We start from the raw sequence: 14,893 nt of genomic DNA on the forward strand, positions 1-14,893 counted from the left end.
TTAATAGAATGAGAAGAGTTAGACTTCGACACAAATTATTACTAATATCAAAATTTTCATATATATTATTATACAACCAATCACTTGCCAAAAATATGTACCTTTGAAACTACAAGCATGAAGTCAGTTTAAGAACAAACGTTATTCATTGGTTCCAAAAAATTGTCCAATTTGGCACTTTGGGTTTATAAATTCATTGGAATTTAGTAGGTATTGCATCTCTAAATATTTAAGTCACTTTCGGAGACAAATAAAAGATGCTGCGAAGTTAAGTTTTAAATTAAAAATTGTTCTTTAAGGTGTTTAACGAAAACAAAATAATTGATGCCTCAGATTTACGCCCTTTATTCGGAAATTCAACAATAGGCTGTTTGGTCTTTAAGTGAATAAATTGATTAATTATTTGGACTTATTGTCTAAACGAAACACATTATTTGCATATCGATCAATCGTGGGTGTTCATATATTATCCCACATAACCATACATTGAACGCCCCCGCGCAATTTCAGCTTACCCATAGACAAAAATAATATTTAAACTAGCCGATTTTACATAGAAATAATAACAGACCGAAGCTTTTGTTTAGGCCGCCTACATTCAATTTTAAATTGATCTTTCATTTTGTGAAAAAAGAAAATTGAAGACAATTTTTTATTTAGATTTTTAATTTTAGAAACGCGTTTATATTTACTCTATTTTACCTTGTGCTGTGAATAGTTCTTTTAAACCTAAAAGTGGTATCAATCAATATACCTTTTAAGATGAATAGCAGTTAAAATATATAGATGCTGTTAAACATGTGTCATATTCCACAGGAATTTTAGAGTTTAATTTGATAAATATTGGGTGTCAGAAATGATCCTAAATGATTCGGAATAATAGCATATGAAAAGCAGAAGTATCATATTTGAGAAGAAAGTTACCTGTAAGCTTCCAGAAATTGGGATAGCCTTAACTCTTTATGATAAGTATATCTTAAGTTGCTTTCAATCATTATTACTCCTTGAAATGGCGCCATGACCTTCCAAACCTTGATTTTTAAATCAAGTTTCTTCTTTAAAAACATATTTACAAATTTGAAGTAAAAAAAAAGCATGCCTCAAAAGTTTCAAAAATAAAGTTAAATAAACCAAAAAAACGAAAAAGGTAAGAATAAACAAATAATTAAAGAACTTGGTAGTGGTATTTATTCGGTTTTTTTTCTCTCTCCATAAATAATAGGTTTTGGAAAATTAACCGGATATGATGTTCTAAAGGTTATGTTGACCTTGAAGCCATATGCTTATTCTAATCAAACAAAGAGAATCCACTCACATCAAAATATTTAAGATGAGTATTAAAATACAACTTTAACGGACACAGAATGTGCAATAAAAACACTAAAAGGGCAACACAGACAATCAAGGCGCAATAAAAAAAATGAACGACAGAAAACGTCGTAAGATCTATGAATTCTACCAGATTCGGTGGTGAACTCAGTTGCCTAAATGTTCGCATAAAAGAAGGCGGAGTGTAGTAAGAGGGCATTCAAACGTTATTAGTCGAAGAAGAAACTGATGACAACATGGCCAAAACCTGTTCGTACTCGGACAGTAAAAACCGTCGTGTTAATCATATTAAACTCCGAAAACTCTGTCTATTCAGCGTTAAATTAATGATGATGTTACTGTCAATAACTTACATTGAGTTGTAAGCATTGCATGAACGTATCGCAAACACAATCAAAGTGGAAAATGAGACGCAGTTTAAGTAAAAAATATATCAACAATTTTAAATAAATGATGGAAGCTGTAATTAAAATACTCTTTCGAAGAAAAAAAACCAGTAAAAAGATGCTTCCAAATACTACGGGTCTTTTTTTTGTTCTAAATGCATTGCACCATTCCGAAACTAAAGCAACAAATTCAATGACAGGAAGTACGATTTAAAGAGTTTCTCTTTGTTTTTTTCTGACCATTTCCAGAATAGCTCTTGTCATATTTGCACAGATTTTGAAACAAGTGTAATCCTTCAATTTATAGATTTGTTTCGATTTTAAAAACATGACATTTCTAATTTTGTTTTGTTTACATTACACTTTAGATGCATGTATATGTGAAATATTTTTTTTAGAAACACGTGATTTAAATCAAATGGAGTTATTTTGGGCCTAACTTTAAATGAATGTCTACAAGTAAAAAAAAATAATCAAATACAAAATTATCGATGATTTAAATTATGAATGTTCTTTTAGCACTGTATAAAATGAAAAATAAGAGAGGTTATGATTTAAATTATGAAGCATGTTCTTTTTTAAAGTACTTATTAAAAATCATAGAGATGTTAGGAACAATTTCAAAATATGATGAGTACGACATATTAAAATATTCTAAAGTTTTACTCACTTTTAATTGTTGCACTTATCACATACACTATCTACTAACGATAAGTTTTTAAAATAGTTTAGAAATTCCAATTATTTTCCCATTATGAACGATGTAGCAAGCATGTTCTAAAGTTGTTTTAATCATTAACAGTCAGAAATTGGTTTTTGAACGTAACATCAATATTTATAGGAATTCGGCTTCATTACGTACTAACGCCTAACACCAATGAGAAACGCTGGACCGTATACGTTAAATGGCGGTCGATGCTTGACTATTAATAAATGCATTAAGTTTGTCCTTCTTGTCAATAGATGTTTTGATTTGATTTCAGTAATGGCTATTCATTATAAGAATAGAGTTTAAATCTCAAACCCATTTCTGCTAGTATCATTACAGCAAAACTTGAAAAGAGAGCAAATAGCAAAAGTAGATAACTAAACAATTATAATTTTACCTGATTATCATTTGTCATTTTTACCATTTGTTATTTTTATTTATGATATTTGTTTTAGAATTATGTATAAATTTCCTTCTTCGATTTTTTACAAATTCGATGGCGTTAAAAGAGGAAATTTAGTCACGAATGAAACATGAGTTGAAACTTTGAAATTGAAATTCCTGCCAATACAAATTAAACGAGGATTTGTTACATAGTCAAAAATAAGCCCCCACATATTTACAAAAGATGAATAGTATGCCGTGTAATATTTCGCAACAAGGCCATGATGAGCAATTATTAATATACATGAGGCGATATTTGCTTTTCTAACACATTTTCACATTCTATTATAGATGTAGGTTTTATGTTGAATAGAAGACAGAAAAATATTTGTTTATAATATATAAAACTGATTTACACATTCAGGTGATTAAACACCAATCAAATATAACCAGATATAAAACCTGATTTGTAAATCCACGTGAAATTGTAATAATGGTCTTATCTGTTACTTCATAACTAATTTAGTGCATATGTATCAAATTGAGATCAACCTTAATTTAATTTCTATTGAAATATTTAAGATTATGAATGAAGGGTATACGAATGCATATCTAATAATTCAAATTGGACTATGCAAGTTTTTAAACGATACAAATGAATATAAATTTCAAATAAAAACACGAACACTATGTATAGTATCAATACTTATTTTGTCCAAACATAGCAATTACAACCGATTTTAAGTTTTTACTGGAACAAAATTGAACATGGCATGAAATTCGAGATACTTGCCGTGACTGTCTTTTGTTTCTAATAAGACGTAAAGTTCAGTAACTTGTTACAGCTATATGCATTTCAGGAATATATTCTTTCCTTATCAAATTGAATAATCATTCTTGAATTTATATATGAAAAATTCAATCTGATTACAAACAACACAATAATTTTTATTTAACAACAAGAGACAATTGCGTGATAGTTGCTGTTTGAATGTCTGCTGCTAAAAGTTGTTGAACGCTTGATCTAATTCGGCTTCCCACGTGACTTCCGGTTTCAGTAATATTATTTTTATACAAATTAATCTAAGATCCTTTACAGTCAATTTAAAACGCTGATTCTTGTTTAATTTTAAAGAAAATTGTGTAGGATAAAGCGTTTTTTTGCAATAATGAGTTAAATGATGTATTCATATTAATATGCTATTAGTTGAATCTAAGTGCTTCGATTTGAACACTTAATGAGAACCCTTTGGTTGGTACATTGCTTACATAATATTATTACGATATCGAATTTTAAAAATCGATTATCGTTATTCTATTTCTATTGTACATATACAAAGCGTAAATCAAGTGCTTTATACGAACTATTCTAGTTTATCTTTGAATTTAAATTATTGTTGAACCTTTTATATAGATGTACTTTATGTACGTGTATTTTAGTTATTACATGTAGAAATCTATTCTGATAGTATTTTTGTCATGTGTTGTCTTCTTGGTTCTTTTTTTGGTCTCAGTATTGTTTGTTACAGCGGATTTTTACTGACATCTAAGCATCGTGCTATGATATGTATGACAAATTAAACCACAGTGAAATAGTCACAGACAACAAAACATACTAAATTGAGTTTCCGATTGTGACTAATTTGGATTGATTTGCCGGAAAAATATTGCTGTTGTTGATTTTGCAGTAGTAAACTCCCTTAAATCAGTGAGTAAGCATTATGTAAATGGTATTTATATCCGTTATATATTGACTGGTGTGGTAAGAGGGAACTGTTTGTCCTTGAAAGCTTTTTATACCACAAAACAAAATGTTTTAAACCATAAACCTATATTTTTATCCTTAATTAATCGACCATATATCGATGTCTATTTTTTGTTTTTTACTTTTACTTACATATTACCCCATAATAAACTTTTCACTTGTTAAAAGAAAACATTGTGCTTAATCGGACGAGAAAACTAACGGTCTGAAATATGTACAAAATAATAAACGAAAACTATAATTTTATACACCAACAAACATCAACCGCTCTTCACTCTTGACAGGTACATACGTAATGTTGAAGAGGGTGAGTACACACATTTCCGGGCGCCCAACCCTCCACTAACCTGGTACAATGATGAAATATCACAACATAAGAACAAACTATAAAAGTCAATATAAAAAGACTAGAGTCACCAGATCGACAGGTCGACTCAAAGCACTGAAAAAATGCCAAAACATTAAGACGCCGATCTGAGAGTTCTCGCAGTAACTGAAAAAGATCGTTCAAAGCCAATAAAAAGTAAGGCAAAATTCTGCATTCAAGACTAAAAATCAATCAATACACACCCAAAAAATCAAAAGACGTCATAATCAGTCAGAGAAAAAAAAACACTATCGTGTGCAGTGCCGAACATAAGTATGACAGAATGTAGGATAGTAAATGCTGAGAGTTGTATGACAATAATATTGAATTATGTTAATTTTTAAAATAGCAAAATAAATGTTCACAGATCGTATTACAACTAAGTGTTTAATTGAATTTTTTTACAAATAAGTTTGACTTGAAATTTACAAAGACATGTAGGTAAAGAAAATTAAAAACACGTTAGATACTACTATAAATATGGAAAATGAAGAATAAGTAATTGCTGCTTTCTGCAAACTGATTTGCACTTGTTGAACCCGTATGCCATGCGAACAAAAACGACGATCAGAATTGTGATAAATACTGAAATCAAGACACTTGAGTATAATATAATTATTATTTGGGCTTATCAGGAGATGTGGACTCATATTCCCTGTCAGTGCACTATATCTATAAAACATTGACAGGGAATATGAGCCTATAACTCCAACAAAGATACCGAATAATTTATATCGTAAGATTTTTGTCCCTTTTTATGCATAATCTAATCCTGAAAAAGTTAAATGCGGCCACCGTTTTTAAAAAGCATGAAATGGCTTAATTTGATTTTGAAAAATTTAACCTTTTGATTATAATCCAGTTAAGTTTCCGTCTTGTGAGCAAAGTACACGATGTTCGCTTCTAGTGCGACAAAAACTGCTTACAGTTGTTGTCCATTCGATTGATCTTTTGATTTTGCCATTTGATTAGGGACGTTCCGTTTTGAATTTTCCTCGGAGTTCAGTATTTTTGTGATTTTACTTTTTACCCTTCAAGGCACCACTCCGTTGCTTTAATTCATCTTTAGTTGTTTATGCAAAATTTTTGAAACTAGTGTGTCTTTCGGCATATTTCAATTATTTGGCAAAATATTCATTTTAAAATGTGTTAGATGCATAAAAAATGCCTCGTTCCGTTTATGGCATTTAACTATTCATTATAAAACTATTTTCTAGACAAATACAATAATAATATAATAATTCTGTTTTAAATGGAATCATCAATATTATCTCGAGCATTAGCAAAACACAATATGAAGACAAAGCTCCTGGTACGAATGACACATTGAAATAACCATCCAACAATAGATATTGATTCCGTAATATTACATTCCACTTAACACTAAACTCTTGTCTAAACACCATCTAATACAAATCAGACACGTCTATGATATAACTAAAACCATTACAAATAAAGAATTTCCTACAGTTTTGTTGAGAACAATCAAAACAAATGCATATGACATATTTTTACATGTTCTCCGTTTACACACCGTACTCTTGTAACTAAGCTTATTATCATCTCTGTTAAACTCCGATGGATATACGACAGCGTACCGCTGTAAACTTGAGAGCTCACCAGGAAGTCAGTAAGCATTTTAATTTCCACTGGTTGGCACCTTGTTAAAGTTCAATTTGTTTCTGTGTCGCCTGTTTGATAAACCTCTTTCCATTATTAGGTAGCTACAAGATCTGTAAAGAAAAACAATAATGGCTAAATTTCCATGATATTTATTAACTGAATTTGATTCATTTTAAAAAGATTATTATCAATTTATAATTGTGATCGTTTGCCTTTTTTTATCAAATGTAATGCTAAATGGAAATTTCCTTGCACCATTCAACTGTCACATATTTAAGGCAGGTCATGTAGGTATATTGATGTTTAGGTACATGCAGGTACATGTACAGTTCACTTTTATATATTTCACCAGCGTAATAAGATAATGGTAGTGTCCTTGAAAGTACACATATATATATACATCTCATGTTTATTTGGTAATACATTTCTTGAAGAAAGAAACAGCCCCTACCAAAACTAATGGCAGACAAATTATTTTTGCTACTTGTAGTGACGAGCTTTCCAGTAGTCCGTGCAGCAATTCCAAACGTAATTTGCATGATTGAACATTGTTCTAGTCAAATGAAGGATTGCTATGAGGATTCGGATTGTAAAAACGCTATGGTGTGTATGATTGGATGTGGAACGTCAAACCAGACTTGCGTATTCAATTGCTTCTTTTCTTACGAAAATGAAATATTTGACAATTTTATGAAATGCATTGTGACGGATTATAAATGCATGGAAATTCCACCTTTAAATCCTCCTGTCAAATGTCATCGACCAACAAATATACAGACTACATTTGAAATGGAAAGTCTTATAGGAAGTTGGATTATTGTTTTAGGTAAAAACCAAATATATGATTGTTTTAACTGCCAGAACACAACTTATATACAAGCACACGAAGGATTATTTTCTGCGGTAGAACACTACGACATAAAAGCGATAGACGGAACTATCAAACACCGAACTACATTTGAATCGATAGTACAGTGGAATGCAACGACACCAGGAATTTTAAAATATAACAGTAGACAGATGGGACTAGAAATACATTCGGAGTGGAGAGTGTTGGACTATGGAACTGATTACATATTTGCATACTACTGCGGTTCTATATCTTCAAATTATTTCTATGAAGGAGCTGTTGTTTATTCAAAATCAGTAACACTATCAAATGACACCTTATCCAAGCTTAAAAAAGTCGCGACCGACGCTGGACTGGATTTAAACACATTCTGCAAACCTTCATATAACAGTTGTTAGAAATATAACCTTGTATTTAAAATGTTATGTTGATGGTGTTAATTTTCGTAACACGTTTTAGAAATTTAAATGTGACGTCACTTTGGGCGTTGCATTATCTATGGCTAACAGGGCTGTGATTTTGTAATGTATTTGTTTTTTTTTCTATAGCTAGTCACCACTTCAGTTTAATCATGTATATCTATTATATAGTCTTTTTATAAAATTTACTGTTTGCAAAACTATGTACTATTCTTGATAATAATGATGTTTTTGTCCCAGGCGGATAACCCAGGCCTCACAACTTTTTGGAACTTTGGTCCTCGGCGATCTTCAACTTTGTAGTTGTTATGGCTTTCAAACTTTTTACTTCTGACCATAGTTTTGTGTGGACGTAGCGCGCGTCGGGAGTATAAAATTATTTTTTTTAACCTGTTACCTTTTTATGGGTATTATTCGTTTGTTTCTCTGTCCTATATTTTCTCCCATTTCTCTGTTTATTTATTGTAACCCTGTCGTGTAATGTTGTCATTTTAATGTTGTTATTAACACTGTCATTAAAGCGGGAAGTTTGGCATGCCACAAAACAAGGTTCAACCCACCATTTTTTTCATAAAATGCCCTGTACCAAGTCAGGAAATGGCCATTGTTACATTATAGTTCGTTTTTGTGTGTGTTGCATTTCGGTGTTGTGTCTCTGTTGTGTCGTAGTTCTCTTATATTTGATACGTTTCCATCAGTTTTAGTTTGTAACCCGGATTTGTTTTTTCTCTATCGATTTATGAGTTTTGAACAGCGGTACACTACTGTTGCCTTTATTTATGTATATTTGTATGTTTAAAAGAATAGATATTGGTGGTGATGGTTTTAAGGGTCAAACTAGTGTCAAATCTCAAATATCTACTAAGTGTATATAGACTTTATAATACATATCTTTATGTTTGAACAAACCAAATTACATTGATATAGAGATACTTGCATGTTATATTAACAATTGTTAAACCAGGTGTATCGACAGTAAGCATCTAAATAACTCATTCCAAACTCATATAAGCAACATAAAAAAAAACAACACTTTATTATTATATTGCACGTCAACTTACGAATTAACGTATGTAATGCTATTAAACAAATTAAGACCATGGTTATATGCTTTAAATGTTCGATTATATAAGTCAAAAGTTAAGTCAGACCAATAAAGCTCATCTTTGCTTTCTGTTTAACTGAAGATGTTAATTCGTAAATATTTCTGTATTGGAAATTCGCATAGAACGCATGTCTTCCTGTTAACTGCCTTCTGATGTACTGGTTGAGCAACAAACATCCTGCCACTACAGAAGGCTAGAACAAAGCACTAAACATTTTACATACACTTTTGATTTTTATTCTGTCTACTTTTAATTCATTTCTGTCTTTATTCTTACCCAAAAAAACCAACTTCTTCCATACTATTGTTTATTTTAATTCACAAACAAAAGTGTAAGCCTTTTTGAATATTGCATCTCCTTTTGCAAATAAATTCTGTCGTATTTGGATCAGCAAATTCCATACGTATTTGACTTTTGCATGTATTGGCTTGAGCAATTCGCCTCATTTTTTAATAACTAAATATATGTATAGGTCACTTGTTTTACAATACTTATAGCATTATATCTTGCTATATGTTAGGTTAATTTATCATTTATGTATGTTTTGATTCATTTTTAATTTAACACCTGTATAAATACAAAAGAAATCATTTTAACTTTTAATTTACGAAATCAATATTTCCCTCACCCTTTTATTTTAATTTTAGTATATTTTATTAATATTTTAGTTTTCATTTATATTTCATTTAATCAACATATTTTATATATTTTTTCTTTGAATTCCTAAAAGTAAAAGATTAATTATATCAATTCACCAGAACGGCTAGAAACGATCATGCAAGACCTGCAAACGGAAGTCTTGGTAATTTTACACCCCGTGTTTATAGTACAGGATAAGTGTTTGCAGTAAGGATTTATATTTCAGCTGCATGTTAATGAATGTTGTTATAAATGGATTAACAAAAGTCATGTATAAGAAAAACAATGACCATTTCCATTTCATCGAATATATATATTTATGTATAGTGTTCCCTCCTCTTAACTCTTTTTATGAGTTTAACAGAAATGTATAACATCTTGCCTCTCATTTTACGGCAATTGAACATGTAATTAGCACACGCTGTCAGAGAAGAAATGAGTAACGATTTTATAAAAAAAAAAAAACGGTTTTGAAATTGATAATGAACCCCTTCCTCCAAACAATAGAAACGACAGATTGGTGTATAAAATGCACCAGTTTCTCGTTAGACACACTGGACCAGGTCGCCTAGTAGCCCTTACTGTACGTTAGAATTTGTTGAAAGTTGAGCAAAACGACCCATCACAAACCTCACCCCTTTCCCAATCGAAATTATATTTTGTTCATTTGTTTTGTCTGGCCTTTGTATTGAACTTTGTCTATGATCATACATTTTGTTTTATCATTTTTTAATTAGACCAGGTAGACGGAGACAGACAGTGCAATAACAACCGAAATCAAATTAAATGCACTGGTCTGCCTTTCTCTCAATCCCTGCTTTTCCTATGAAAATCGATCACAGGGAGTAAAAGAGGTACACTAATTTCAAAAGTTGCAGCAGTGAAACTCATTCGATTAAGATCAAATGAATATTTACCTTTCATTTTATTGTTAAAACTTAAATGATTATACAATGTGAAATAACTAAATAATCACCTACTTACAATTAAAGTCGAACAGCTTAAGAAAATAATTTGTGTAACAAAAGTTTTAACAAAAGTATCGAGCTCTGTGGTAAATTCAAAGTCAATAAAAACTTGCAAAACCAAACTTATTAAAGTAATGACTGCAAAACAACTGTCAACGTTCCTTGCCTGGTCAAATAAAATTTATCAATTAAAACAAAAATGTCAATATGGGATCGCACAATTTTAATGTATAAAATAATTGACAATAAAACAGTTACACGAATTTATTAAAATTGCTTTTTTCATGGTTTTTGTTTATGGTTCGTTGTGTTTTTATTGAACATATTAGTATAACCAATAGTTCTCTAGATAGATAACTGTTTTAATTTGCGTTTGATATGAAATAAGGAGATGTTTTATTATTGCCAATGAGACAACTATCCACCAGAGACCAAATGAAACAACTGTTAGAAAACATAGGTCGCCGTACGACATTTAGCAAAACCCATATCTTTAAGTTATCTATTAAAAGGCCCTGCAGTGGCGAAATGTAAAAACAATTCAAACAAACAAAAACAAGTATGCCTGTCCCAATTCAATAGTTGGATTTTGTTGTTGTTATTTTTAGAATTCGATGTTGGTGTAGTTCTTTGTTTTTCTCTTTTTCGCATTTGCCTTAGCCTCCTCCGTATGATTAAGAAGAACTTAACATATTGTATAAACACCTGTTTAGTTATATGTTGGCCTCTAAATTTCTTTATGTTATTTTATTTTGGGTTGTATTCGTATTGTATACTACTTCATAAACATACACAATTATTCAAAACACCGGTAACAAACATTTGTTTTTCTAGAGAAAAAAGTAAAATACCAAATATACCAAACTCCGAGGAAAATTTAAAACTGAAAGTCCCTAAGCAAATGACAAAAAGAGAACGTACCAAAGTTTGATTATTCAATAGTGTCCTTTATCTTAGGTAACGTTTATAAGTGGTGTTCACTACATGTTAGGCTATCTAGAATAGTTATTTAATACTTGAACCTCAGATTGGTTCGTTTAAGTCAGCCTTTATATTTGCCAACATAAAGATCGTAACATCTTGCTGCTAAAGATGTTCGGAATATTTGTGTATTTTCTCGGACTTGCAGCAATACCTGTACTCAATGCAGCAATTCCAGATGTGTTTTGCATGGTCGAACATTGTTCTAGCCAAATGAAGGACTGTTATGAAGATTCGGATTGTAAAAATGCAATGTTGTGCATTACTAGTTGTGGAACGAATCAGACCTGTGAGTTTGATTGTCTTTATTCCTATGAAAATGATATTTTTGACAATTTTATGAAATGTATCGTCACAGATTACAAATGCATGGCAATTCCTCCACCTGAACCACCTGTCACGTGTCATCGTCCGACTAAAGTAGCAACATCATTTGACATCGAAAGCATAAAAGGCACTTGGTATATAGTTCGAGGAAAAAATCCTATTTATGATTGTTTTAATTGTCAGAACACAACTTTTGTTCGAGCACAGCAGGGACTATTTTCCGCGGTAGAACATTTTGACGTAAATGCAATAGACGGAACTATTAAACATAGAACAGTTGTCGATACTGTAACACAATGGAATGCAACTGCTCCTGGAATCCTAAATTACAGCAGCATTCAGATGGGACACAAAACTACTTCGGAGTGGAGAGTTCTAGATTTCGCAGAGGATTATATTTTCACCTATTATTGTGGTTCTATATCCGCTGATTATTTCTTCGAAGGGTCGGTTGTGTATTCAAAATCAACATCATTATCAAGTAGTACATTGACCAGACTACAAAGTGTTGCAACCGAAGCTGGACTCGATTTTACCAGTTACTGCCAGCCTTCTTATAACAATTGTAATTTTTAGAATTGACTGTGTTGTAGTTTTATTATAATTTCATTATACAGCATCTGAAACAAAGTTTCAACCATTCAATAGAACATGAATTTCCTATTCGCCTTCCATTTCATAAACAATCCGCTATATGTATTTTTCACCGGTTAAAAAATTGAAAAACCGGAGTAATATGAAGTAAGATTGCGTCTCGTATTTCCACTGTTACTAGTTATTTTTTGAGAGAAGCACACACTTTTCTCATTAAAGACTTATTTATTGATGTGATATAAACGTACTTAAATCGAAAATATACATTCTGAACATATACTTAGAAGAGAACAAATTAAATAAAAGGCATTGCATCTATCTTATTTAAACAATTTGTACTGTTAATGAGTAGTATCTTAATTGTTCTATTGTTTCCTCTTGATGTTTGACTGTTTCCATGGTTTTAGTTTGTAACCCGGATTTGTTTTCTCCTTATCGATTTATGACTATTTAACATTTGTAAACTACTGTAGCCTTTACTCGTATACGACTTTAAAACACCACTATTGCAGTGGATATTCAAAAGGATGTGTCCTTTCAAATTACCAATTTGCTTACATGTGTTACTAAGATGCAATTTGAATTGATCTCTCCAACTGATAAACAGGTAAAGGTTTTAGATCATGACTATTTGAAAAGTTTTTTAAGTATGAAGCAATTGCAGCGCCATTAATACTATGCTTATCGCCCAATTTAAATATAACACCTACTTATTCGGAGAACAACTGGTGTAAAAAAAAATGGATTTCATACGGAAAAGAATTATTGTTCTATTCATAACAAATAAAAAGTAGATGACAAGCAAAAAGCTAAAACATTCGACAAGTTGATCAGTTTGAATAGTTGATTTCATATTGCGAAACATTCAGGAGAATTGGTATTGGGAAAAAAGCAAAATTTTGAATATGTAAAGTATTATAATGAAATTCAAAACAGTGTGGCTGTGGCCATTGATTGACACATTAAATTCATCCATGATTGGCTGGGACAATTTACGTGAACGTTTGTCTGTAACGACCACTGTTCACGACGTACCTACGATAGACATTTAAACTGTCGGGTCACCAAAGGTTTCTTAACGTCTTAAATTATGAAATAATTCTTAAAATTAATCAGGAACAACCTTTGTGTTTTGATTTATATAATTGATATAAATCAAAATATCGTGTTATTTCTGATTAATTTTTCGAATTACTTTATTTAGGTGTTGAGAACCTTTGGTGACCCCATAGTTTAAGTGTCTTTAAAAAGTACATAGTGAGCAGTGGTCGTTACATACAAACGTTCACCTAAATTGTCCCAGTCAATGGATGAATTTAATGTGTCAATCAATGGCCAGAGCCACACTGTTTTGAATTTCATTCTATTAGTTAAATTTACTTTCACTAATGAAGAAGATTGCGATTTAATCAACAGAAATAGTTGAACATTTCAAAAAGATTCATTAAAAACAAATATCATTTAAAGCATGAACTGAAGACGAAAACCACAGAGGAAGTAAATATCGTGAGATATCAACCCTCCGCTATACCTCTATAAATAAACCCAAAAAAAACCCAAAAAAAACATACAAAACTAACAGAGGCTAGAGGTTCCTAGCTAAGGACAGGCTAAAAACGTGGCCTGGTAAACCATGTTTTGTGGGACCCCAAACATCCCCTGTACCTCTATGTTAAACTATTTAGTATAACAATAATAAAGGTAAATCCAGAAAAGCGCTTCGGAAAAAAAGATATTTAAAGGTGTTTATTTTATTTTAGGGAACGATTCGTGAAATATTTCTTTGGTTCATTTTAAGAAAATTGTATTGGCATTCTGGAAATGATATTTGGTAGTTGTATTTAATTGGTATGCTTATGTTGCGATTTATCAGTCTTGGTCCTCATTGCTCTTCAACATGGTACTTGTTTGGCTTTCAAACTATTTTGATCTGCGCGTCACTGATGAGTTTTATGTAGACGAAACGTGCGTCTGGCGTATCATATAATAAGCCTGGTACCTTTGTTAATTATTTACAAGTAATAAATGTTTTGTTCAGTCTTGAGTGTTCTATGTTGTGTTTTGTTCAGTCTTGAGTGTTCTATGTTGTGTTTTGTTCAGTCTTGAGTGTTCTATGCTGTGTTTTGTTTAGTCTTCAGTGTTCTATGCTGTGTTTTGTTCAGTCTTGAGTGTTCTGTGTTGTGTTTTGTTCAGTCTTGAGTGTGCTATGTTGTGTTTTGTTCAGTCTTGAGTGTTCTGTGTTGTGTTTTGTTCAGTCTTGAGTGTGCTATGTTGTGTTTTGTTCAGTCTTTAGTGTTCTGTGCTGTGTTTTGTTCAGTGTTTAGTGTTCTATGTTGTGTTTTGTTCTGTCTTTATAGTGTGCTATGTTGTGTTTTGTTCAGTCTTGAGTGTTCTGTGTTGTGTTTTGTTCAGTGTTGAGTGTTCTGTGTTGTGTTTTGTTCAGTGT

The 14,893-nt window shown here is 31.3% G+C and overlaps 2 protein-coding genes across 2 annotated transcripts in view; one reads left to right on the forward strand and one right to left on the reverse strand.

Annotated features, from left to right (window-relative positions):
- The window catches only part of LOC139520249 (synaptic vesicular amine transporter-like), a 41,860-nt gene extending 39,334 nt beyond the window's left edge, over positions 1-2,526 (reverse strand). The window contains exon 1 of the mRNA XM_071312735.1: positions 2,386-2,526. The gene's annotated coding sequence lies outside the window, so the exon portion shown is untranslated. The remainder of the gene's footprint in view (positions 1-2,385) is intronic.
- LOC139520256 (myosin regulatory light chain A, smooth adductor muscle-like) overlaps positions 1-14,893 on the forward strand; it is a 396,856-nt gene that overhangs the window by 145,784 nt on the left and 236,179 nt on the right. The gene's annotated exons all lie outside the window — the stretch shown is intronic.

This window comes from Mytilus edulis, chromosome 4 (assembly GCF_963676685.1).
Source record: "Mytilus edulis chromosome 4, xbMytEdul2.2, whole genome shotgun sequence".
Lineage (NCBI taxonomy): Eukaryota > Metazoa > Mollusca > Bivalvia > Mytilida > Mytilidae > Mytilus > Mytilus edulis.